Source organism: Heptranchias perlo, unplaced genomic scaffold, assembly GCF_035084215.1.
Source record: "Heptranchias perlo isolate sHepPer1 unplaced genomic scaffold, sHepPer1.hap1 HAP1_SCAFFOLD_289, whole genome shotgun sequence".
Taxonomy (NCBI): Eukaryota; Metazoa; Chordata; class Chondrichthyes; order Hexanchiformes; family Hexanchidae; genus Heptranchias; species Heptranchias perlo.
Genome location: NW_027139301.1, coordinates 260,891 through 286,299, shown reverse-complemented (window position 1 = coordinate 286,299; position 25,409 = coordinate 260,891). Strand labels below are relative to the sequence as shown.

The window sequence follows — 25,409 nt, the reverse complement described above, 5'->3', positions numbered from 1 at the left end:
GCTCTTCTCACAGTCAGAACATTTAAAAGGTCTCTCATCAGTGTGAACTCGCTGGTGTGTCAGCAGGTTGGATGACTGAGTGAATCCCTTCCCACACACGGAGCAGGTGAACGGCCTCTCCCCAGTGTGAGTGCGTTGGTGTTCCAGCAGATTCCTTTTGCATTTAAACCTCTTCTCACAGTCAGAACATTTAAAAGGTCTCTCATCAGTGTGAACTCGCTGGTGTGTCAGGAGGCCGGATGACTGAGTGAATCCCTTCCCACACATGGAGCAGGTGAACGGCCTCTCCCCAGTGTGACGGCGTCGATGAGTATCCAGCTCTGAAGGGTAATTGAATCCCTTCCCACAGTCCCCACATTTCCACTGTTTCTCCATGGTCTGGGTGTCCTTGTGTCTCTCCAGGTTGGACGATCAGTTGAAGCCTCGTCCACACACAGAACACGTGTACGGTTTCTCCCCGCTGTGAATGGTGTGATGTTTTTTCAGGCTGTGTAACTGGTTAAAGCTCTTTCCACAGTCAGTGCACTGGAACACTCTCACTCGGGTGTGTGTGTCTCGGTGCTTTTCCACTCACACTGATGTTTGAAATCTTCTCCCACGGATAGAACAGACAAACATTTCTCCTTCCACATTCAAAGGCCGATGATATTCAGGTCCTGATGAATCGAGTGACTCTGTCAGATCTTGACGTGATCTTTGGTTTGAGTTTCCCTCTGTAAATCCTCCCCTGTAAAAGGAGTTGAAAAAAGTTATCACTGTAAGTACAGGATAGAAATTCAGATCAGATAACTCTACTTTCTATGGAACATTATTTCCTCTCTCATTACTCAAAGCTGAAAATCCCCTGTCCCACACACTCTCCCTCCTCCCTGTGCTGAAATCCAAACCCATCGCATCATCTTTCAGTGGCCCTAAACCGTGATTGAAAGGGTGAGAGAGTGAGTGTGAGAGAGTGAGTGTGAGAGAGAGAGTGTGAGAGAGAGAGAGTGTGAGAGAGAGAGTGTGAGAGAGAGAGAGTGTGAGAGAGAGAGAGTGTGAGAGAGAGAGAGTGTGAGAGAGAGAGAGTGTGAGAGAGAGACAGTGTGAGAGAGAGACAGTGAGAGAGACAGTGTGAGAGAGTGAATGTGAGTACAGCAGTGGGCTCGGTGTGGAGAATGAAGTGGGGCAGGTGGAGCATGTTTCATTGGGGCAGCAGTGATCATAATCTCATTCGGTTCAGAACAGTTATGGAAAAGGACAGGGGACAGTCAAATGTGAAAATTCTGAACTGGATGAGGGCGAATTTCATGAGTTAAAAAGGGATCTTCTCCGTGTGGATTGGAATCAAAAATTGGCAGGCAGAACAGTAATTGAACAATGGGAGGCCTTCAAGGAGGAGTTGGTTTGGGTACAGAGTAGACAGATTCCCACGAGGAGGAAAGGAACAGCATCCAAAGCTCGAGCTCCCTGGATGACTGAAGACACAGAGATCACCATTTCTCCTTCATTTACAGACGCTCCCTGACCGAACAACATTTCTAATTCATTTACAGACGCTCCCTGACCGATCACCATTTCTCCTTCATTGACAGACACTCCCTGACCGATCACCATTTTCCTTCATTTACAGACGCTCCCTGACCGATCTACATTTCTCCTTCATTTACAGACGCTCCCTGACCGATCTACATTTCTCCTTCATTTACAGACGCTCCCTGACCGATCACCATTTTCCTTCATTTACAGACGCTCCCTGATTCGATGAGTCACGAGGTTTGACGCTGACACTGCGCATGCTCGGAGGCCGCGGGCCGTGTGTTGAGTTTCGGGTCTGATCTAAACCGGAGCCCCCGGAGTGTAGAGAGAGAGAGGAGAATGTTCACTGTTTGATATTCGGGCCCGGGGCCGCACTCGGGGTTTGTGAAGCCCCCGCCCCCTCCCCCGGGGTTTATTAACCCGCTCCCCCCGCCCATCTCTCACCTGTTGCCGACACGATCTCGGCCTCACTCACCACCGGCCGCGCATGCTCAGCTCACACTGCCCGGGTGATTGACGGGAGCTCCGGACCAATAGGAAGAGCGGAGAGGGGCTGGAGGACCGAGAGGGCGGTTGGTCCTCCAACCAATCGGAGTGGGTGAGGGGCGGGACTTGCGGCACCGAGTGGGCGGGGCTGAGCCCGGATCTCCCTCATTGGCTGAAACTCTGCATCAATTTTAAACCTGATTGATGTCAAACTCGAGGGAAAAAACTGGACTTTAATAAAGGACAAAGAGGAGGGAATATTGGAGGGAATAACACAGTGTAGGGATAAAATGGATTAATTCAGGACAGACAGCAGGGAATATTGGAGGGAATAACACAGTGTAGGGATAAAATGGATTAATTCAGGACAGACAGCAGGGAATATTGGAGGAAATAACACAGTGTAGGGATAAAATGGATTAATTCAGGACAGACAGCAGGGATTATTGGAGGGAATAACACAGTGTAGGGATAAAATGGATTAATTCAGGACAGACAGCAGGGAATATTGGAGGGAATAACACGGTGTGGTGATAAAATGGATTAATTCAGGACAGACAGCAGGGATTATTGGAGGGAATAACACAGTGTCGGGATAAAATGGATTAATTCAGGACAGACAGCAGGGATTGTTGGAGGAAATAACACAGTGTAGGGATAAAATGGATTAATTCAGGACAGACAGCAGGGATTGTTGGAGGAAATAACACAGTGTAGGGATAAAATGGATTAATTCAGGACAGACAGCAGGGAATATTGGAGGAAATAACACAGTGTAGGGATAAAATGGATTAATTCAGGACAGACAGCAGGGATTGTTGGAGGAAATAACACAGTGTAGGGATAAAATGGATTAATTCAGGACAGACAGCAGGGAATATTGGAGGGAATAACACAGTGTAGGGATAAAATGGATTAATTCAGGACAGACAGCAGGGATTATTGGAGGAAATAACACAGTGTAGGGATAAAATGGATTAATTCAGGACAGACAGCAGCGATTGTTGGAGGAAATAACACAGTGTAGGGATAAAATGGATTAATTCAGGACAGACAGCAGGGATTGTTGGAGGAAATAACACAGTGTAGGGATAAAATGGATTAATTCAGGACAGACAGCAGGGATTGCTGGAGGAAATAACACAGTGTAGGGATAAAATGGATTAATTCAGGACAGACAGCAGGGAATATTGGAGGAAATAACACAGTGTAGGGATAAAATGGATTAATTCAGGACAGACAGCAGGGATTGTTGGAGGAAATAACACAGTGTAGGGATAAAATGGATTAATTCAGGACAGACAGCAGGGAATATTGGAGGGAATAACACAGTGTAGGGATAAAATGGATTAATTCAGGACAGACAGCAGGGAATATTGGAGGGAATAACACAGTGGAGGGATAAAATGGATTAATTCAGGACAGACAGCAGGGAATATTGGAGGGAATAACACAGTGTAGGGATAAAATGGATTAATTCAGGACAGACAGCAGGGATTATTGGAGGGAATAACACAGTGTAGGGATAAAATGGATTAATTCAGGACAGACAGCAGGGATTATTGGAGGAAATAACACAGTGTAGGGATAAAATGGATTAATTCAGGACAGACAGCAGGGATTATTGGAGGAAATAACACAGTGTAGGGATAAAATGGATTAATTCAGGACAGACAGCAGGGAATATTGGAGGAAATAACACAGTGTAGGGATAAAATGGATTAATTCAGGAAAGACAGCAGGGATTATTGGAGGAAATAACACAGTGTAGGGATAAAATGGATTAATTCAGGACAGACAGCAGGGAATATTGGAGGAAATAACACAGTGTAGGGATAAAATGGATTAATTCAGGACAGACAGCAGGGATTATTGGAGGAAATAACACAGTGTAGGGATAAAATGGATTAATTCAGGACAGACAGCAGGGATTATTGGAGGAAATAACACAGTGTAGGGATAAAATGGATTAATTCAGGACAGACAGCAGGGAATATTGGAGGGAATAACACAGTGTGGTGATAAAATGGATTAATTCAGGACAGACAGCAGGGATTATTGGAGGAAATAACACAGTGTAGGGATAAAATGGATTAATTCAGGACAGACAGCAGGGATTATTGGAGGAAATAACACAGTGTAGGGATAAAATGGATTAATTCAGGACAGACAGCAGGGATTGTTGGAGGAAATAACACAGTGTAGGGATAAAATGGATTAATTCAGGACAGACAGCAGGGATTGTTGGAGGAAATAACACAGTGTAGGGATAAAATGGATTAATTCAGGACAGACAGCAGGGAATATTGGAGGAAATAACACAGTGTAGGGATAAAATGGATTAATTCAGGACAGACAGCAGGGATTGTTGGAGGAAATAACACAGTGTAGGGATAAAATGGATTAATTCAGGACAGACAGCAGGGAATATTGGAGGGAATAACACAGTGTAGGGATAAAATGGATTAATTCAGGACAGACAGCAGGGATTATTGGAGGAAATAACACAGTGTCGGGATAAAATGGATTAATTCAGGACAGACAGCAGGGATTGTTGGAGGAAATAACACAGTGTAGGGATAAAATGGATTAATTCAGGACAGACAGCAGGAATTGTTGGAGGAAATAACACAGTGTAGGGATAAAATGGATTAATTCAGGACAGACAGCAGGGATTGTTGGAGGAAATAACACAGTGTAGGGATAAAATGGATTAATTCAGGACAGACAGCAGGGAATATTGGAGGAAATAACACAGTGTAGGGATAAAATGGATTAATTCAGGACAGACAGCAGGGAATATTGGAGGGAATAACACAGTGGAGGGATAAAATGGATTAATTCAGGACAGACAGCAGGGAATATTGGAGGGAATAACACAGTGTAGGGATCAAATGGATTAATTCAGGACAGACAGCAGGGATTATTGGAGGGAATAACACAGTGTAGGGATAAAATGGATTAATTCAGGACAGACAGCAGGGATTATTGGAGGAAATAACACAGTGTAGGGATAAAATGGATTAATTCAGGACAGACAGCAGGGATTATTGGAGGGAATAACACAGTGTAGGGATAAAATGGATTAATTCAGGACAGACAGCAGGGATTATTGGAGGAAATAACACAGTGTAGGGATAAAATGGATTAATTCAGGACAGACAGCAGGGAATATTGGAGGAAATAACACAGTGTAGGGATAAAATGGATTAATTCAGGACAGACAGCAGGGAATATTGGAGGAAATAACACAGTGTCGGGATAAAATGGATTAATTCAGGACAGACAGCAGGGAATATTGGAGGAAATAACACAGTGTAGGGATAAAATGGATTAATTCAGGACAGACAGCAGGGAATATTGGAGTAAATAACACAGTGTAGGGATAAAATGGATTAATTCAGGAAAGACAGCAGGGATTATTGGAGGAAATAACACAGTGTAGGGATAAAATGGATTAATTCAGGACAGACAGCAGGGAATATTGGAGGAAATAACACAGTGTCGGGATAAAATGGATTAATTCAGGACAGACAGCAGGGAATATTGGAGGAAATAACACAGTGTAGGGATAAAATGGATTAATTCAGGACAGACAGCAGGGAATATTGGAGTAAATAACACAGTGTAGGGATAAAATGGATTAATTCAGGACAGACAGCAGGGAATATTGGAGGAAATAACAGAGTGTAGGGATAAAACGGATTAATTCAGGACAGACAGCAGGGAATATTGGAGGAAATAACACAGTGTAGGGATAAAATGGATTAATTCAGGACAGACAGCAGGGATTATTGGAGGAAATAACACAGTGTAGGGATAAAATGGATTAATTCAGGACAGACAGCAGGGATTATTGGAGGAAATAACACAGTGTAGGGATAAAATGGATTAATTCAGGACAGACAGCAGGGATTATTGGAGGAAATAACACAGTGTAGGGATCAAATGGATTAATTCAGGACAGACAGCAGGGAATATTGGAGGAAATAACACAGTGTAGGGATAAAATGGATTAATTCAGGACAGACAGCAGGGATTATTGGAGGAAATAAAACAGTGTAGGGATAAAATGGATCAATTCAGGACAGACAGCAGGGAATATTGGAGGAAATAACACAGTGTAGGGATAAAATGGATTAATTCAGGACAGACAGTGGGGAATATTGGAGGAAATAACACAGTGTAGGGATAAAATGGATTAATTCAGGACAGACAGCAGGGATTATTGGAGGAAATAACACAGTGTAGGGATAAAATGGATTAATTCAGGACAGACAGCAGGGAATATTGGAGGAAATAACATAGTGTAAGGATAAAATGGATTAATTCAGGACAGACAGCAGGGATTATTGGAGGAAATAACACAGTGTAGGGATAAAATGGATTAATTCAGGACAGACAGCAGGGAATATTGGAGGAAATAACACAGTATGTGATAAAATGGATTAATTCAGGACAGACAGCAGGGATTATTGGAGGAAATAACACAGTGTAGGGATAAAATGGATTAATTCAGGACAGACAGCAGGGAATATTGGAGGAAATAACACAGTGTAGGGATAAAATGTATTAATTCAGGACAGACAGCAGGGAATATTGGAGGAAATAACACAGTGTAGGGATAAAATGGATTAATTCAGGACAGACAGCAGGGATTATTGGAGGAAATAACACAGTGTAGGGATAAAATGGATTAATTCAGGACAGACAGCAGGGAATATTGGAGGAAATAACACAGTGCAGGGATAAAATGGATTAATTCAGGACAGACAGCAGGGAATATTGGAGGAAATAACACAGTGTAGGGATAAAATGGATTAATTCAGGACAGACAGCAGGGATTATTGGAGGAAATAACACAGTGTAGGGATAAAATGGATTAATTCAGGACAGACAGCAGGGAATATTGGAGGAAATAACACAGTGTAGGGATAAAATGGATTAATTCAGGACAGACAGCAGGGAATATTGGAGGAAATAACACAGTGTAGGGATAAAATGGATTAATTCAGGACAGACAGCAGGGATTATTGGAGGGAATAACACAGTGTAGGGATAAAATGGATTAATTCAGGACAGACAGCAGGGAATATTGGAGGAAATAACACAGTGTAGGGATAAAATGGATTAATTCAGGACAGACAGCAGGGATTATTGGAGGAAATAACACAGTGTAGGGATAAAATGGATTAATTCAGGTCAGACAGCAGGGATTATTGGAGGAAATAACACAGTGTAGGGATAAAATGGATTAATTCAGGACAGACAGCAGGGAATATTGGAGGAAATAACACAGTGTAGGGATAAAATGGATTAATTCAGGACAGACAGCAGGGATTATTGGAGGAAATAACACAGTGTAGGGATATAATGGATTAATTCAGGACAGACAGCAGGGATTATTGGAGGAAATAACACGGTGTGGGGATAAAATGGATTAATTCAGGACAGACAGCAGGGATTATTGGAGGAAATAACACAGTGTAGGGATAAAATGGATTAATTCAGGACAGACAGCAGGGATTATTGGAGGAAATAACACAGTGTGGGGATAAAATGGATTAATTCAGGACAGACAGCAGGGATTATTGGAGGAAATAACACAGTGTAGGGATAAAATGGATTAATTCAGGACAGACAGCAGGGATTATTGGAGGGAATAACACAGTGTAGGGATAAAATGGATTAATTCAGGACAGACAGCAGGGATTATTGGAGGAAATAACACAGTGTAGGGATAAAATGGATTAATTCAGGACAGACAGCAGGGATTATTGGAGGGAATAACACAGTGTAGGGATAAAATGGATTAATTCAGGACAGACAGCAGGGATTATTGGAAGAAATAACACAGTGTACGGATAAAATGGATTAATTCAGGACAGACAGCAGGGATTATTGGAGGAAATAACACAGTGTAGGGATAAAATGGATTAATTCAGGACAGACAGCAGGGAATATTGTAGGAAATAACACAGTGTAGGGATAAAATGGATTAATTCAGGACAGACAGCAGGGATTATTGGAGGAAATAACACAGTGTAGGGATAAAATGGATTAATTCAGGACAGACAGCAGGGAATATTGGAGGAAATAACACAGTGTAGGGATAAAATGGATTAATTCAGGACATACAGCAGGGAATATTGGAGGAAATAACACAGTGTAGGGATAAAATGGATTAATTCAGGACAGACAGCAGGGATTATTGGAGGAAATAACACAGTGTAGGGATAAAATGGATTAATTCAGGACAGACAGCAGGGATTATTGGAGGAAATAACACGGTGTGGGGATAAAATGGATTAATTCAGGACAGACAGCAGGGATTATTGGAGGAAATAACACAGTGTGGGGATAAAATGGATTAATTTAGGACAGACAGCAGGGATTATTGGAGGAAATAACACAGTGTAGGGATAAAATGGATTAATTCAGGACAGACAGCAGGGATTATTGGAGGGAATAACACAGTGTAGGGATAAAATGGATTAATTCAGGACAGACAGCAGGGATTATTGGAGGAAATAACACAGTGTAGGGATAAAATGGATTAATTCAGGACAGACAGCAGGGATTATTGGAGGAAATAACACAGTGTAGGGATAAAATGGATTAATTCAGGACAGACAGCAGGGATTATTGGAGGGAATAACACAGTGTAGGGATAAAATGGATTAATTCAGGACAGACAGCAGGGATTATTGGAGGAAATAACACAGTGTACGGATAAAATGGATTAATTCAGGACAGACAGCAGGGATTATTGGAGGAAATAACACAGTGTAGGGATAAAATGGATTAATTCAGGACAGACAGCAGGGATTATTGGAGGAAATAACACAGTGTAGGGATAAAATGGATCAATTCAGGACAGACAGCAGGGATTATTGGAGGAAATAACACAGTGTAGGGATAAAATGGATCAATTCAGGACAGACAGCAGGGAATATTGGAGGAAATAACACAGTGTAGGGATAAAATGGATTAATTCAGGACAGACAGCAGGGAATATTGGAGGAAATAACACAGTGTAGGGATAAAATGGATTAATTCAGGACAGACAGCAGGGATTATTGGAGGAAATAACACAGTGTAGGGATAAAATGGATTAATTCAGGACAGACAGCAGGGAATATTGGAGGAAATAACACAGTGTAGGGATAAAATGGATTAATTCAGGACAGACAGCAGGGAATTTTGGAGGAAATAACACAGTGTAGGGATAAAATGGATTAATTCAGGACAGACAGCAGTGATTATTGGAGGAAATAACACAGTGTAGGGATAAAATGGATTAATTCAGGACAGACAGCAGGGATTATCGGAGGAAATAACACAGTGTAGGGATAAAATGGATTAATTCAGGACAGACAGCAGGGAATATTGGAGGAAATAACACAGTGTAGGGATAAAATGGATTAATTCAGGACAGACAGCAGGGAATATTGGAGGGAATAACACAGTGTAGGGATAAAATGGATTAATTCAGGACAGACAGCAGGGAATATTGGAGGAAATAACACAGTGTAGGGATAAAATGGATTAATTCAGGACAGACAGCAGGGATTATTGGAGGAAATAACACAGTGTAGGGATAAAATGGATTAATTCAGGACAGACAGCAGGGAATATTGGAGGAAATAACACAGTGTAGGGATAAAATGGATTAATTCAGGACAGACAGCAGGGAATATTGGAGGAAATAACAGAGTGTCGGGATAAAATGGATTAATTCAGGACAGACAGCAGGGATTATTGGAGGAAATAACACAGTGTAGGGATAAAATGGATTAATTCAGGACAGACAGCAGGGAATATTGGAGGAAATAACACAGTGTAGGGATAAAATGGATTAATTCAGGACAGACAGCAGGGATTATTGGAGGAAATAACACAGTGTAGGGATAAAATGGATTAATTCAGGACAGACAGCAGGGATTATTGGAGGAAATAACACAGTGCAGGGATAAAATGGATTAATTCAGGACAGACAGCAGGGAATATTGGAGGAAATAACACAGTGTAGGGATAAAATGGATTAATTCAGGACAGACAGCAGGGAATATTGGAGGAAATAACACAGTGTAGGGATAAAATGGATTAATTCAGGACAGACAGCAGGGAATATTGTAGGAAATAACACAGTGTAGGGATAAAATGGATTAATTCAGGACAGACAGCAGGGATTATTGGAGGAAATAACACAGTGTAGGGATAAAATGGATCAATTCAGGACAGACAGCAGGGAATATTGGAGGAAATAACACAGTGTAGGGATAAAATGGATTAAATCAGGACAGACAGCAGGGAATATTGGAGGAAATAACACAGTGTAGGGATAAAATGGATTAAATCAGGACAGACAGCAGGGAATATTGGAGGAAATAACACAGTGTAGGGATAAAATGGATTAATTCAGGACAGACAGCAGGGATTATTGGAGGAAATAACACAGTGTAGGGATAAAATGGATTAAATCAGGACAGACAGCAGGGAATATTGGAGGAAATAACACAGTGTAGGGATAAAATTGATTAATTCAGGACAGACAGCAGGGAATATTGGAGGAAATAACACAGTGTAGGGATAAAATGGATTAATTCAGGACAGACAGCAGGGATTATTGGAGGAAATAACACAGTGTAGGGATAAAATGGATTAATTCAGGACAGACAGCAGGGATTATTGGAGGAAATAACACAGTGTAGGGATAAAATGTATTAATTCAGGACAGACAGCAGGGAATATTGGAGGAAATAACACAGTGTAGGGATAAAATGGATTAATTCAGGACAGACAGCAGGGATTATTGGAGGAAATAACACAGTGTAGGGATAAAATGGATTAATTCAGGACAGACAGCAGGGATTATTGGAGGAAATAACACAGTGTCGGGATAAAATGGATTAATTCAGGACAGACAGCAGGGATTATTGGAGGAAATAACACAGTGTAGGGATAAAATGGATTAATTCAGGACAGACAGCAGGGAATATTGGAGGAAATAACACAGTGTAGGGATAAAATGGATTAATTCAGGACAGACAGCAGGGATTATTGGAGGAAATAACACAGTGTAGGGATAAAATGGATTGATTCAGGACAGACAGCAGGGAATATTGGAGGAAATAACACAGTGTAGGGATAAAATGGATTAATTCAGGACAGACAGCAGGGATTATTGGAGGAAATAACACAGTGTAGGGATAAAATGGATTAATTCAGGACAGACAGCAGGGATTATTGGAGGAAATAACACAGTGTAGGGATAAAATGTATTAATTCAGGACAGACAGCAGGGAATATTGGAGGAAATAACACAGTGTAGGGATAAAATGGATTAATTCAGGACAGACAGCAGGGATTATTGGAGGAAATAACAGTGTAGGGATAAAATGGATTAATTCAGGACAGACAGCAGGGAATATTGGAGGAAATAACACAGTGTAGGGATAAAATGGATTAATTCAGGATAGACAGCAGGGAATATTGGAGGAAATAACACAGTGTAGGGATAAAATGGATTAATTCAGGACAGACAGCAGGGATTATTGGAGGAAATAACACAGTGTAGGGATAAAATGGATTAATTCAGGACAGACAGCAGGGAATATTGGAGGAAATAACACAGTGTAGGGATAAAATGGATTAATTCAGGACAGACAGCAGGGAATATTGGAGGAAATAACACAGTGTAGGGATAAAATGGATTAATTCAGGACAGACAGCAGGGATTATTGGAGGAAATAACACAGTGTAGGGATAAAATGGATTAATTCAGGACAGACAGCAGGGATTATTGGAGGAAATAACACAGTGTAGGGATAAAATGGATTAATTCAGGACAGACAGCAGGGAATATTGGAGGAAATAACACAGTGTAGGGATGAAATGGATTAATTCAGGACAGACAGCAGGGACTATTGGAGGAAATAACACAGTGTAGGGATGAAATGGATTAATTCAGGACAGACAGCAGGGAATATTGGAGGAAATAACACAGTGTAGGGATAAAATGGATAATTCAGGACAGACAGCAGGGAATATTGGAGGAAATAACACAGTGTAGGGATAAAATGGATTAATTCAGGACAGACAGCAGGGATTATTGGAGGGAATAACACAGTGTAGGGATAAAATGGATTAATTCAGGAAAGACAGCAGGGATTATTGGAGGAAATAACACAGTGTATGGATAAAATGGATTAATTCAGGACAGACAGCAGGGATTATTGGAGGGAATAACACAGTGTGGTGATAAAATGCAATGGATGTTGTGAAGATGGATTGTTAAAAAGTGTTTGATAAGATGCCGGGCAGGAGGCTTGTTGATCAGATTAAAGCTCACAGTATTACAGGGAGTGGGTCAGTGTGGATGGGAAGTTTGATAATGGGCAGAGTCGTGGTTCATGGATGTTTTTCAGACTGTGGGGATGTGAACAGTGGTGTCCCCCAGGGGCAGTGTTGGGACCATTGCTCTTCTCAATACAGAGCAATGACCTGGGATTGGGTACAAGGGCATAAAATCAACATTTCCTGACAACACCAAGATAGGGAGCATTAAGAACAGTGAAGAGGAATGTTAGCAACTTCCGTGTGACATCGCAACATTAGGAACAGGAGTAGGCCATTCAGCCCCTCGATCCTGTTCCACCATTCAGTGCGATTGGTGTCAGTGAGAATGGGGTTGGTTTATATCAGGCAGAATGAGATTGGTATCAGTGACGGTGGGATTGTTTTTTATCAGACAGGAGGAAATTGATGTCAGTGACTGTGGGGTTGGTTTTTTCAGACAGGAGGAGATTGGTGTCAGTGACTGGTGTTTTTTTTATCAAAGTGGAGGAGATTGGTGTCAGTGACTGGGTTCAGGAATTGGAAATAGTCATTTAGCCCCACAATCCTGCTCCACCATTCAATTAGATCAGGACTAATCTGTACCACAACTCCATTTACTCGCCTTTGCTCCATATCATATTCAGCTGCTTCATCAATGACCTTCCCTCCATCATAAGGTCAGAAATGGGGATGTTCGCTGATGATTGTTCAGTGTTCAGTTCCATTCGCAACCCCTCAGATAATGATGCAGTCCGTGCCCGCATGCAGCAAGACCTGGACAACATCCAGCCTTGGACTGATAAGTGGCAAGTAACATTCGGGCCAGACAAGTGCCGGGCAATGACCATCTCCAACAAGAGAGAGTCTAACCACCTCCCCTTGACATTCAAAGGCATTACCATCGCCAAATCCCCCACCATCAACATCCTGGTGGTCCTCATTGACCAGAAACTGAACTGGACCAGCCATATAAATACTGTGGCTTCAATCGCAGGTCAGAGGCTGGGTATTCTGCGGCAAGTAACTCACCTCCTGACTCCCCAAAGCCTTTCAACATCAACAAGGCACAAGTCAGGAGTGTGATGGAATACTCTCCACTTGCCTGGATGAGTGCAGCTCCTACAACACTCAAGAAGCTCGACACCATCCAGGACAAAGCAGCCCGTTTGATTGGCACCCCATCCACCACCCTAAACATTCACTCCCTTCACCACCGGTGCACAGTGGCTGCAGTGTGTACTATCCACAGGATGCACTACAGCAACTCGCCAAGATTTCTTCGACACATATCCCAAACTCGTGATCTCTACCATCTAGAAGATCAAGATCAGCAGGCATATGGGAACAACACCACCTCTCCAATTCACACACCATCCCGACTTGGAAATATATCGCCGTTCCTTCATCGTCGCTGGGTCAAAATCCTGGAACTCCCTTCCTAACAGCACTGTGGGAGAACCTTCACCACACGGACTGCACCAGTTTAAGAAGGCGGCTCACCGCCAGCTTCTCGAGGGCAATTAGGGATGGGCAATAAATGCTGGCCTCGCCAGCGACGCCCACATCCCATGAACGAATTTTTTAAAAATCCCTTGCAACGCTCACACAACAAAAACCTTTCAATCTCAATGATGAAAATTTCAGTCGAGCCCCAGCATCCACAGCCTTCCAGGGAAGTGAGTTTGTAATCTCCACAACACTTTGTGTCAAAAATTGCTACCTTATTTTGCGCATAAATGACCCAGCTCTAATTTTAATGTTATCAAGAAGGTGGCAGATGGAGTATAATGTGGGGAAATGTGAAATTATTCACTTTGGTAGGAAGAATAGAAAAGCAGAATATTATTTAAAAGATGAGAGATTAAGAATTATTGGTGTTCAGAGGGATTTGGATGTCCTTGTACACGGATCACATAAAGTTAACATGCAGATCCAGCAAGCAATTAGGAAAGCAAATAGTACGTTGGCCTTTATTGCAAGGGGTTTGGAGAATAAGAGTAAGGAAGTCTTGCTGCAATTATATCGGGCTTTGGTGAGGCCACACCTGGAGGATTATGTACAGTTTTGGTCTCCTTACCTGAGGAAGGATATACTTGATTAGAGGGGGTGCAATGAAGGTTCACTAGATTGATTCCTGGGATGAGAGGTTTGTTGCATGTGGAGAGATTGGGCCGAATGGCCCTATATTGTCTGAAGTTTACAAGAATGAGAGGTGATCTCATTGAAACGTCAAAAATTCTTCGAGGGCTTGATAGGGTAGAGGCTGTTTCCCCTTGCTGGAGAGTCGAGAACCAGGGGGCATAGTCTCAGGATAAGAGTTCGGCCATTTAGGACTGAAATTAGGAAATATTTCTTCACTCAGAGGGTTGTCAATCTTTGGAATTCTCTACCCCAGAGGGCTGTGGATGCTCAGTCATTGAGTATATTCAAGAATGAGATCGAGAGATTTTTGGACACCAAGTGAATCAAGGAATCGGGCAGGAAAGTGGAGTTAAGGTAGAAGATCAGCCATGTTCTTACTGAATGGCAGAGCAGGCTCGAGGGGCCGTATGGCCCACTCCTGCTCCTATTTCTTATGCCCTCTTGTTCTGGATTCCCCTCCAGAAGAAATCATTTCTCTGAATCTACCTTATTGAATCCCTTTATTATTTTAAACACCTCGATGAGGTCACATCTCAATGTTCTAAACTCATGGGAATAAAAACCAAGTTTATGCCACCCGTCCTCATAATTTAACCCTTTTAACCCCGGCATCATTCTGGTGAATCTGCACTGTACCTTTTCTAAGGCCGATTTATCTCTCCCTCGGTTCGGTGCCCAGTTCTCCAGGTGGGGTCTGACCAAGGTTCATTACAACTGAAGCATCACTTCTGTATTCCAACCCCACTCAAGATAAAGGTCAACATTCAATTAGACTTGTTGATTATTGTCAAGATTTGTGAGGAATTTGCAAAGGATTCGAGGGGATCTTAGAGTTGGGATTTTTCTTTATTCTGTCCACTCAAGGAGTTTGATAACAGACTTACTCCTTTGAATTTAGTGCTGGATTATTGGGCCGTGATGTGTTTACTTGTTTGCATTTTGTTAAATACATTTGCTGAGTGTATTTAAATTGAAGACGAGATTCCCAGGCCTGATGCTCTATTCACACATCGAAGGTGAGAGAGATGCTGTGGGACACACGATAAGTCCAGTAGCTGAAAGTGATTCACAGACTGGGTTTTGTGTTTAGTGATCCCGGGTACATTACTGATACCTTCCCTGGATCCCAAGGCTGGGAGAGGCACTCGGGAAGGACCGGGGAGCTGGGACTTGGCCATGAGAGTAATTGAAGGTATGAGAACTGAAATAATCTCCAGTGAGAAAGGAGAAAAGGCAAAATAATCGGTAATGAGGACATCAATTAGTCTCTTATCTTGAATTCATCAAGTAATTGACCCATTCTGTTTGAAACAAAGTTGATTTATTTGACATCGATCCAGAATATTGAATTTCAGCCCAGTTATAGCGGTTATTAACATCAGCAGAAACAAATCCCAACTTCCAGAATGATGTTCTGCTGCTGAAACCCTCATCCGTGCCTTTGTTTACCTCCAGACCTGACTATTCCAATGCTCTCCAGGCCCGGCCTCCCACTTTACACCCTCCGTAAACTTGAACCCACAATCTCCAGATCAATAATCAGTCCCATTATTCATTGTGTCACTGGCCCGGGCTGTGGAGAACACGGAGCAGCTCCCACTCCCACAGCACTGCGGTATGAGCAGGTACCGAGTCAGCCTCAGTCATGAGCACTGGAATCCACGAGTCCGGGTGTGTCAAAGGTGCACGGTGAACAATCACCAAAGTGAAACATTTTTGCCGCTTCCCTTCGATACCTCAGCTGGTCGAGCGACAAGACTGTCGTGGAAAATAAGACAAAGTCATCCTTCCGTCATTTGTTCAATTCCTGCTCGAAGGAGAACGTGTGATTTTGCAATAAGCAGCAATTAGTTCAAGGTCGCTCTCTTAACTTTACAGGCACCTCACAGATTAACATGTTGCCATGAAGGCACAGGACGCCTCTTTTCCTTTCTCAAACCTGAAAACTTTCTGTGTCTGCCCAAACAAGGCTGCTCTGCCTCTGCTCACCAGCAGGGAGCGCTTTTGAGCAGCAACACTTCAAAACACTCAGCTCTCGCTTTCAGGCAAAAGAAGTCTTCGATCAGCACCGGACTCCACGAGTCTGAACGTGTCAACAGGCGCACGGTGAACAATCACCAAAGACAGCACTGTTTATCACTTCCCTTCGATAGCTCAGCTGGTAGAGCGGAGGACTGTAGTGAATAAAACAAAATAAAGTCATCCTTAGGTCGCTGGTTCAATTCCGGCTCGAAGGAGTGAGTGTGATTTTGGAATAAGCAGCAATCACCTCAAGGTCACTCTCTGAACTTCACAGGCAGCTCACAGATTAACATGTTGCCACTCAGGCACAGGACACCTCTTCTCCTTTTCAAAACCAAAAGGCTTTCTGTGTCTGCCCGAGCACGGCTGTTTCACTCGAGCATTTCCCTCTGCTCACCAGCAGGGAGTGCCTTTGAGCAGCAACACTTGAAATCGCCCTCAATTTCAGCCAAAATGGTCTTCGATCAGTCAGTCAGTCAGGGCTCTCGCTGCTCCTCGAGCTCGGGCGGCTGTTGCTTTCCGGTGACCTCGTCTTCCTTCCGAAGGCTCGGGCTCTTCTCAGCATCATTCATGATTACTGTGGCTTCCCGTTCTGCTGTTCCTCACTTGCTGATGCTCGATACTGCCGATTGGAGCAAAGTATTTAATATATTCAGGGAGCGGCAACCCAAGGCAAGATTTCTCTGCTGGTCATGGAGCAGCTTGAAGGCGAGTGTGAGGCAGGAACTGTGAGGGGCGATTTACAAACAGCAAACGAGGAATTAGCTCAACTGGTGGAGCGCTCACTTGGCCTGTGAGAAGTAGCGGGATCGTTGATTATATTCTCCACTCACCGTTTGTCTTGGTGCAATTATACAGAAACAAGAGTGTTGTCAGTGAGTCCATCGCCCATGGACTTCCTAAACTTCACTGTGTGTTTGGGTACAGAGAGATCAAGGGGCAGCAAATCTTTTGATGTGCTGCAGTAAGCAAAAGTTCTTGATTTTGCAATGCAGCAAAGATGGAAAGATGAGGTGAGAGATGGAAAAAAAGCTTCGTAATCCTTGATGCTTCTCTGAAGATTGAATTCAGGACCTTCAGATTATGACACTGATGCACTGCTTGCTGCACTGAGAAGGCACTTACCAGGTATGGAGCCAGGCAGCACCACCAAGGAGGAAAGCTTGCAAGGTATTGAAGGCCATAAAATTTTGCATTAAAAAATCCAAGCCAGGTAGGAATCGAACCTAATGCGTTATCCATTGCACCACTGGCCCAGATTATCACGAATTAGTAGCAGTGGGAGGCAGTGGGCATGGCGGAGGTACTAAATAAATACATTGCATCTGTCTTTCCCAAGGAAGAAGACGCTGCCAGAGTGTCAGTGAAGGAAGATGTTGTAGAGATACTGGATTGGCTAAAAATTTATAAAGAGGAGGTACTGGAAAGGCTGGCTGTACTTAAAGTAGATACGTCATCTGGTCTGGATGGGATGCATCCTCGGTTGCTGAGGGAAGTAACGGTGGAAATTGCAGAGGTACTGGCAAAAAACCTCCAACCATCCTTAGATATGGGGGTGATGCCAGAGGACTGGAGAATTGCAAATGTCACCCCCCTGTTCAAGAAAGGGTGAAAGAAAAAATCCAGCAACTACTGACCAGTCAGTTTAACCTCGGTAGTGGAGAAAGTTCTCGCAACGATAATCCGGGACAGAATTAGCAGTCAATTGGACAAGGATTAGGGAAAGCCAGCACGGATTTGTTAAAGGCAAATCGTGTTTAATTAAATTGATACAGTTTTTTGATGAGGTAACAGAGAGTAGATGAGGGCAATGCAGTTAATGTGGTGTGTATGGACTTCGAAAAGGCGTCAGATAATGTGCCGCATAATGGGCTTGCCATCAAGATTGAAGCCCATGGAATAAAAGGGGCAGGAGCAGCATGGATACAGAATTGGCTAAATAACAGGAAACAGAGTGTAGTGGTGAACGGTTGTTTTTCGGAATGGAGGGAGGTGTACAGTGGTGTTCCCCAGGGGTCGGTGCTGGGACCACTGCTTTCCTTGATATACATTAATGACTTGGACTTGGGGATACAGGGCACAATTTCCAAATTCTTGCTACCAAAATGCTCCACTTCACTGTCATCTGCATTACAATTCATTGGCCATTTTGCAAGTTTATTAATGTATTTTGTATTTGGTCGCAATCTTCATCAATATTATCCAAACTCCACCCCACCCCGCCAATCTGGTGTCATCTGTAAATTTTGAAATTGTACTTCCGATTCCCGAGTCCAATTCGTTGATGTGAATTGTGAACAGTGGTCCCAGAACCAATCCTTGTGGAGCCCACTTTCCACCTTATACAGTGTGAGTCGCTACAATTAACCCCACTCTCTGTTTTAGAGCAGTCGTCAAGAGAAACTTCTTTACATAGGGAGTAGGCAGTCTGTGGAATTCACTTCCACGGTTAGTGTTTGGGGCACACAGTTCTGTAATGACAAGTGGTCCTCATGTTTTTATCCAAGACAGGCCTCAGCCCAGTCATTTACTCTCAATGTTCGTGCAATAGTTCAAGCTCAGAGGTGCCAGGTATCGGGAGCAGCAGAAGCTGTAAATAAAATCTAAATGTAAGTAAATACCAATACAGTTCATCTTCATCTATTTCTAGTTTAATAACTTTTGCTGAATGTGGCCCAGGCCAAGTGCCAGGATATCGGGTCAGGTTCACCATAGGAAATAAGTTTGACATCCCTGAGATAGACAATGTGAACCGGATTACCCTCATCCACTAACCCAGCAACTTCTTCAAAAAACTCAAGCAAGTTTGTAAGACACCATTTTCTTTCCCAGAAGCCGTGTTGAGTATCTCTAATGGCTCCTTCTCTTTCCCCGTGATCATAAACAGCATCTCTTAGGATCCCTTCAAGCATCTTCCCTCTGATCGAGGTCACACTGATGGGCCTGTCATTCCCCGGCTCTGATTTGTCCCTTTAATGAAAATGGGAACTACATGAGCTACCTGCCAATCTCAGGGGACAATCCCTGACTCTATTGAGCTGTTGAAGATACAGGCAAGGGGCTCACAGAGCACCCGTCCCATCTCTTTAAACACCCGGGGGTGGATATCATCTGGACCTGGAGCACAATGCATCTTGAGAGTTCATATTTTATCCAAAGTGACATCCCATTCTATTTTAATATTTATGATGTTATTGTTGACAGCACATCCCACAGCTGGAATCTGAGCCTCATCCACAGGAGTGTAGACTGATGAGAAATAGTCATTCAACAGCTCTGCCATAGCCCGGGAATCTGTCCTGAACTGTCTTTCAGTGGCCCAAAAGCATCTTTAATGGTCTTCTGACTCCTGACGTAGCTGGAAAGACATTTGCTATTATTCTCAGAATTGGGCACCATCTTCTTTTCCAAAGATCTCTGAGCTTCTCTAACGGCTGCTTTTGTCTCCCTCGATTGTGGGTGATATTTGACCCAATTCTCCTGTAAACTCAATTCATCCTGATCCGATCTGGGTTAAATGTAAGACAGTTCGGGGAGTCAGGAATCATTCACCGCGAGACCCACACTGAGAGGTAAAACCCCAGACGGTTCCTTAGTAAGGATTCCTCTGGTACCTCAGCTTATCTTTGTCAGCTATCTTACAGTCCACTCCTGGAGGCCCCACTCCCTGAGCCTGCAACCTTCAGCAGGGTCAGTGGTGGAGTTCCGCAGTGGGAGTGATCCCAGAGTAACTGTCGGGATCGCCCCCACCCTGTGGATGGTCCGGATCGTGTATTTTTAGTGATCCTGGTGTCTAACACGCACACATCAATAAAACCGGGAATTCTGGAAACACACTGCAGGTCCTTCTTTATCTGGAGATCGAATGACTGTTGTATAATTGTACCAGCAGTTAACAGGCTCCTGTGAACTCCTCCCTCTGCTATTTTGATGCAGACTTTAACCCATTTATTTTAAGTGGGTTTATTTTAAATGAGTCAACGCCTGCCTTAAATGGTAGACTCAGGACTGTCACACAAACAGGTTAAATCTACATAGAATAATTACCACAGTCATTTTTAGACTGGATGCCACACGGTGACTTTGCTGTCAGTGAAGAGAGACGAGAAAGACCAAAGTGCCGTTTGCCCCTCTCAGTGTGGCCCTGAAGGACTGTGTCCAGGCTGAAGTTCTGTTCCCACCGGACGATCCTCCCCCCCAGATTGTCCTTTCTGAGCTCCAGTCAGGTGATGCTAAACACTCAGGTGGGAAAGACCAAAATCTACAACAAGGTGTTTGAGCAAAGCTGATTTATTTAACAGATATCCAGAATATTAAACTCCAGCCCAGTTATCGGGGTTATTAACATCAGAAGAAACAAACCCCAACTGTCAGAATGAACATGGTTCAGTCCTGGATGGGATTAACAGCAGAATCCAACCCCTGCAGTCAGATGTGAACTCGCTGGTGTCTCAGCACGTGTGATGACTGAGTGAATCCCTTCCCACACACGGAGCAGGTGAACAGTCTCTCCACAATGGGCGTGAGTTGATGTGTCAGCAGTTCATTTCTGCTTCTAAAGCTCTTCTCACAGTCACTGAGTTAAAAGGTCACTCAATAGTGTGAACAAGTTAATGTTTCAGAAGGTGGGATGAATTAGTGAATCCCTTCCCACACACGGAGCAGGTGAACAGTCTCTCCCCAGTGTGAGTGCGTCCATGTCTCAGCAGTTCGTTTCTGACTTTAAATCTCTTCCCACAGTCAGAACATTTCAAGGTCTCTTTTTGCACACGGAACAGGAGAACTCACTGGTGTGTCAGCAGGGTGGATGACCGAGTGAATCCCTTCCCACACACAGAGCACATGAACGGCCTCTCCCCAGTGTGAGTGCGTTGGTGTCTCAGCAGATTACTTTTGCTTTTAAACCTCTTCTCACAGTCAGAACATTTAAAACGTCTCTCATCAGTGTGAACTCGCTGTTGTGTCAGCAGGTGGGATGACTGAGTGAATCCCTTCCCACACACAGAGCAGATGAATGGCCTCTCCCCAGTGTGAATCCATTGGTGTGACAGCAGTTCATTTGTGCTTTTAAAGCTCTTCCCACATTTCGAGCATTTAAAAGGTCTCTCCCCAGTGTGAACTTGCTGGTGTGTCAGCAGGTTGGATGACTGAGTGAATCCCTTCCCACACACGGAGCAGGTGAACGGCCTCTCCCCAGTGTGAATGCGTCGATGAGTTTCCAGCTCTGAAGGGTAATTGAATCCCTTCCCACAGTCCCCACATTTCCACGGTTTCTCCGTGGTCTGGGTGTCCTTGTGTCTCTCCAGGTTGGACGATCAGTTGAAACCTCGTCCACACACAGAACACGTGTACGGTTTCTCCCCGCTGTGAATGGTGTGATGTTTTTTCAGGCTGTGTAACTGCTTAAAGCTCTTTCCACAGTCAGTACACTGGAACACTCTCACTCGGGTGTGTGCGTCTCCGTGATTTTCCACTCACACTGATGTTTGAAATCTTCTCCCACAGATAGAACAGACAAACATTTCTCCTTCCACATTCAAAGGCCGATGATATTCAGGTCCTGATGAATCGAGTGACTCTGTCAGATCTTGACGTGATCTTTGGTTTGAGTTTCCCTCTGCAAATCCTCCCCTGTAAAAGAAGTTTATAAAAGTTATCACTGTAAGTACAGGATAGAAATTCAGATCAGATAACTCTACTTTCTATGGAACATTATTTCCTCTCTCATTACTCAAAGCTGAAAATCCCATTCCCACACACTCTCCCTCCTCCCTGTGCTGAAATTCAAACCCATCGCATCATCTTTCAGTGGCCCGAAACCATGAGTGAAAGGGTGAGAGAGCGAGTGTGAGAGAGCGAGTGTGAGAGAGCGAGTGTGAGAGCGCGAGTGTGAGAAAGTGTGATTACAGCAGTGGGCTCGGTGTGGAGAATGAAGTGGGGCAGGTGGAGCATGTTTCAGTGGGGCAGCAGTGATCATAATCTCATTAGGTTTAGAAGAGTTATGGAAAAGGACTGGGGAAAGTCAAATATGAAAATTCTTAACTGGAGGAGGGCTCATTCCAGTGAGTGAAAAAGGGATCTTGTCCAGGTGGATTGGAATCAAAAATTGGCAGGCAGAACAGTAATTGAACAATGGGAGGCCTTCAAGGAGGAGTTGGTTTGGGTACAGAGTAGACAGATTCCCACGAGGAGGAAAGGAATGGCATCCAAAGCTGGAGCTCCCTGGATGACTGAAGATATGGAGATCACCATTTCTCCTTCATTTACAGACGCTCCCCGACCGATCACCATTTCTCCTTCATTGACAGACGCTCCCAACCAATCACCATTTCCGCTTCATTTACAGACGCTCCCTGACCGATCACCATTTCTCCTCCATTAACAGACGCTCCCTGACAGATCACCATTTCCTCTTCATTTACAGACGCTCCCTGGCCGTTCACCATTTCTGCTCCATTTACAGACGCTCCCTGACCGATCACCATTTCTCCTTCATTTGCAGATGCTCCCTGTGTACAGTTCTGGTCACCCTATTATAGAAAGGATATTATTAAACTAGAAAGAGTGCAGAAAAGATTTACTGGGATGCTACCGGGACTTGATGGTTTGACTTATAGGGAGAGGTTGGACAGACTGGAACTTTTTTCCCTGGAGATTAGGAGGTTAAGGGGTGATCTTGTAGAAGTCTATAAAATAATGAGGGGCATCGATAAGGTAGATAGTCAAAATCTTTTCCCAAAGGTCGGGGAGTCTATAACGAGGGGGCATAGATTTCAGGTGAGAGGGGAGAGATCCAAAAGGGTCCAGAGGGGCAATTTTTTCACTCAAAGGGTGGTGAGTGTCTGGAACGAGCTGCCAGAGGCAGCAGGAGAGGCGGGTACAATTTTGTCTTTTAAAAAGCATTTGGACAGTTACATGGGTAAGATGGGTATAGAGGGATATGGGCCAAGTGCAGGAAATTGGGACTAGCTTAGTGGTATAAACTGGGCGACATGGACACGTTGGGCCGAAGGGCCTGTTTCCATGTTGTGACTTCTATGATTCTATGACACATCACCATTTCCTCTTCATTTACAGACGCTCCCTGACCGATCACCATTTCCTCTTCATTTACAGACGCTTCCTGACCGATCACCATTTCTCCTTCATTTACAGACGCTCCCTGACCGATCATCATTTCTCCTTCATTTACAGACGCTCCCTGACCGATCACCATTTCTCCTTCATTTACAGACGCTCTCTGAACGAACACTATTTTTCCTTCATTTACAGACGCTCCCTGACCGATCCCCATTTCTCCTTCATTTACAGACGCTTCCTGACCGATCACCATTTCATCTTCATTTACAGACGCTCCCTGACCGATCACCATTTCTCCTTCATTCACAGACGCTCTCTGAACGATCACTAATTTTCCTTCATTTACAGACGCTCCCTGACCGATCCCCATTTCTCCTTCATTTACAGACGCTCCCTGACCGATCACCATTTCTCCTTCATTTACAGACGCTCCCTGACCGATCACCATTTCTCCCTCATTTACAGACGCTCCCTGACCGATCCCCATTCCTCCTTCATTTACAGACGCTCCCTGACCGATCACCATTTCTCCTTCATTTACAGACGCTCCCTGACCGATCCCCATTTCTCCTTCATTTACAGACGCTCCCTGACCGATCCCCATTTCTCCTTCATTTACAGACGCTCCCTGACCGATCCCCATTTCCCCTTCATTTCCCGGCGGGGAGTGAGGGGGGGATAATGTTCACTGTTTTATATTCGGGTCTGGGGCCGCACTCGGGGTTTGTAAAGCCTGAGCCTGGGCCTGAGCCCGGACCCGGGCCCCGGGGTTTATTGAGCCTCTTGCTCCGATCCTCTGACCTGCACCGAACGCGCTCCTCCCGCAGCCTCGACTAGCCGCGCATGCTCAGGACACACTGACCGCTAATGAGTCACCACTGCGCCTGCGTGCTGGGCTCCACTAATTCAGATAGGGCACAATCTGTACCGCGCAGCATGCTGGGTGCTGCGACCGCCATTGATGATCTTAATATCTGGACGAAAAGCAAAGACATTGGAAACAGGGAGAGTGAGTTTCAACCAAGGAAAATGAAATAAACTGAAACCCCAGCTCTTTGTGCCATTTCAACCGGCACAAACACACTGCGTAGATGCTCCCCCACTTTGGTGAACTCCAGAAAATATTTTTAATGGTAACCTTTATTAATTTCGTTTTGTTAAATGTTGCAACTGACGGGTTCAATTAATGTCAGGAATCTTTCAACACCAGGTTATAGTCCAACAATTTTATTTTAAAATCACAAGCTTTCGGAGATTATCTCCTTCGCCAGGTGAGTGAGTGAAAGGTTCTCAAATCGCATATCTTGTATTAGGCTGGGATACCATCACACCAATCAAAGGTGTCGTTGGTGTTCAGACAGGTTCGCCACGGAAAACAGTAGGTCCCATTATGCTGAATACACATTGTGTCAAATTACACAGACAGAGAGAAAGAGACCCGAAAGGCAGAGAGAGAGAGAGAGAATATTAAAAACAGATAACTTTTTCTCCCCCCTTGCTGGTGGGGTTACGTGTAGCGTGACATGAACCCAAGATCCGGGTTGAGGCCGTCCTCATGGGTGCGGAACTTGGCTATCAATTTCTGCTCGACGATTTTGCGTCGTCGTGTGTCTCGAAGGCCGCCTTGGAGAACGCTTACCCGAAGATCGGTGGCTGAATGTCCTTGACTGCTAAAGTGTTCCCCGACTGGGAGGGAACCCTCCTGTCTGGCGATTGTTGCGCGGTGTCCGTTCTGGGATCACTGGGACATTCTGGGGACACTGGGGGATCATTGGGACATTTTACAGGAGCTGACACTGAGACACACACTGACCGTCTGACAG

At 44.0% G+C, this 25,409-nt stretch overlaps 1 non-coding gene across 1 annotated transcript; it reads left to right on the top strand.

The window, feature by feature from the left end:
* Nucleotides 1–16,627: 16,627 nt before the first annotated feature.
* On the top strand, nucleotides 16,628–16,721 carry trnay-gua (transfer RNA tyrosine (anticodon GUA)). Its single transcript has 2 exons — nucleotides 16,628–16,664; nucleotides 16,686–16,721. It is a non-coding gene; the product is annotated as a tRNA-Tyr (tRNA).
* Nucleotides 16,722–25,409: the final 8,688 nt, after the last annotated feature.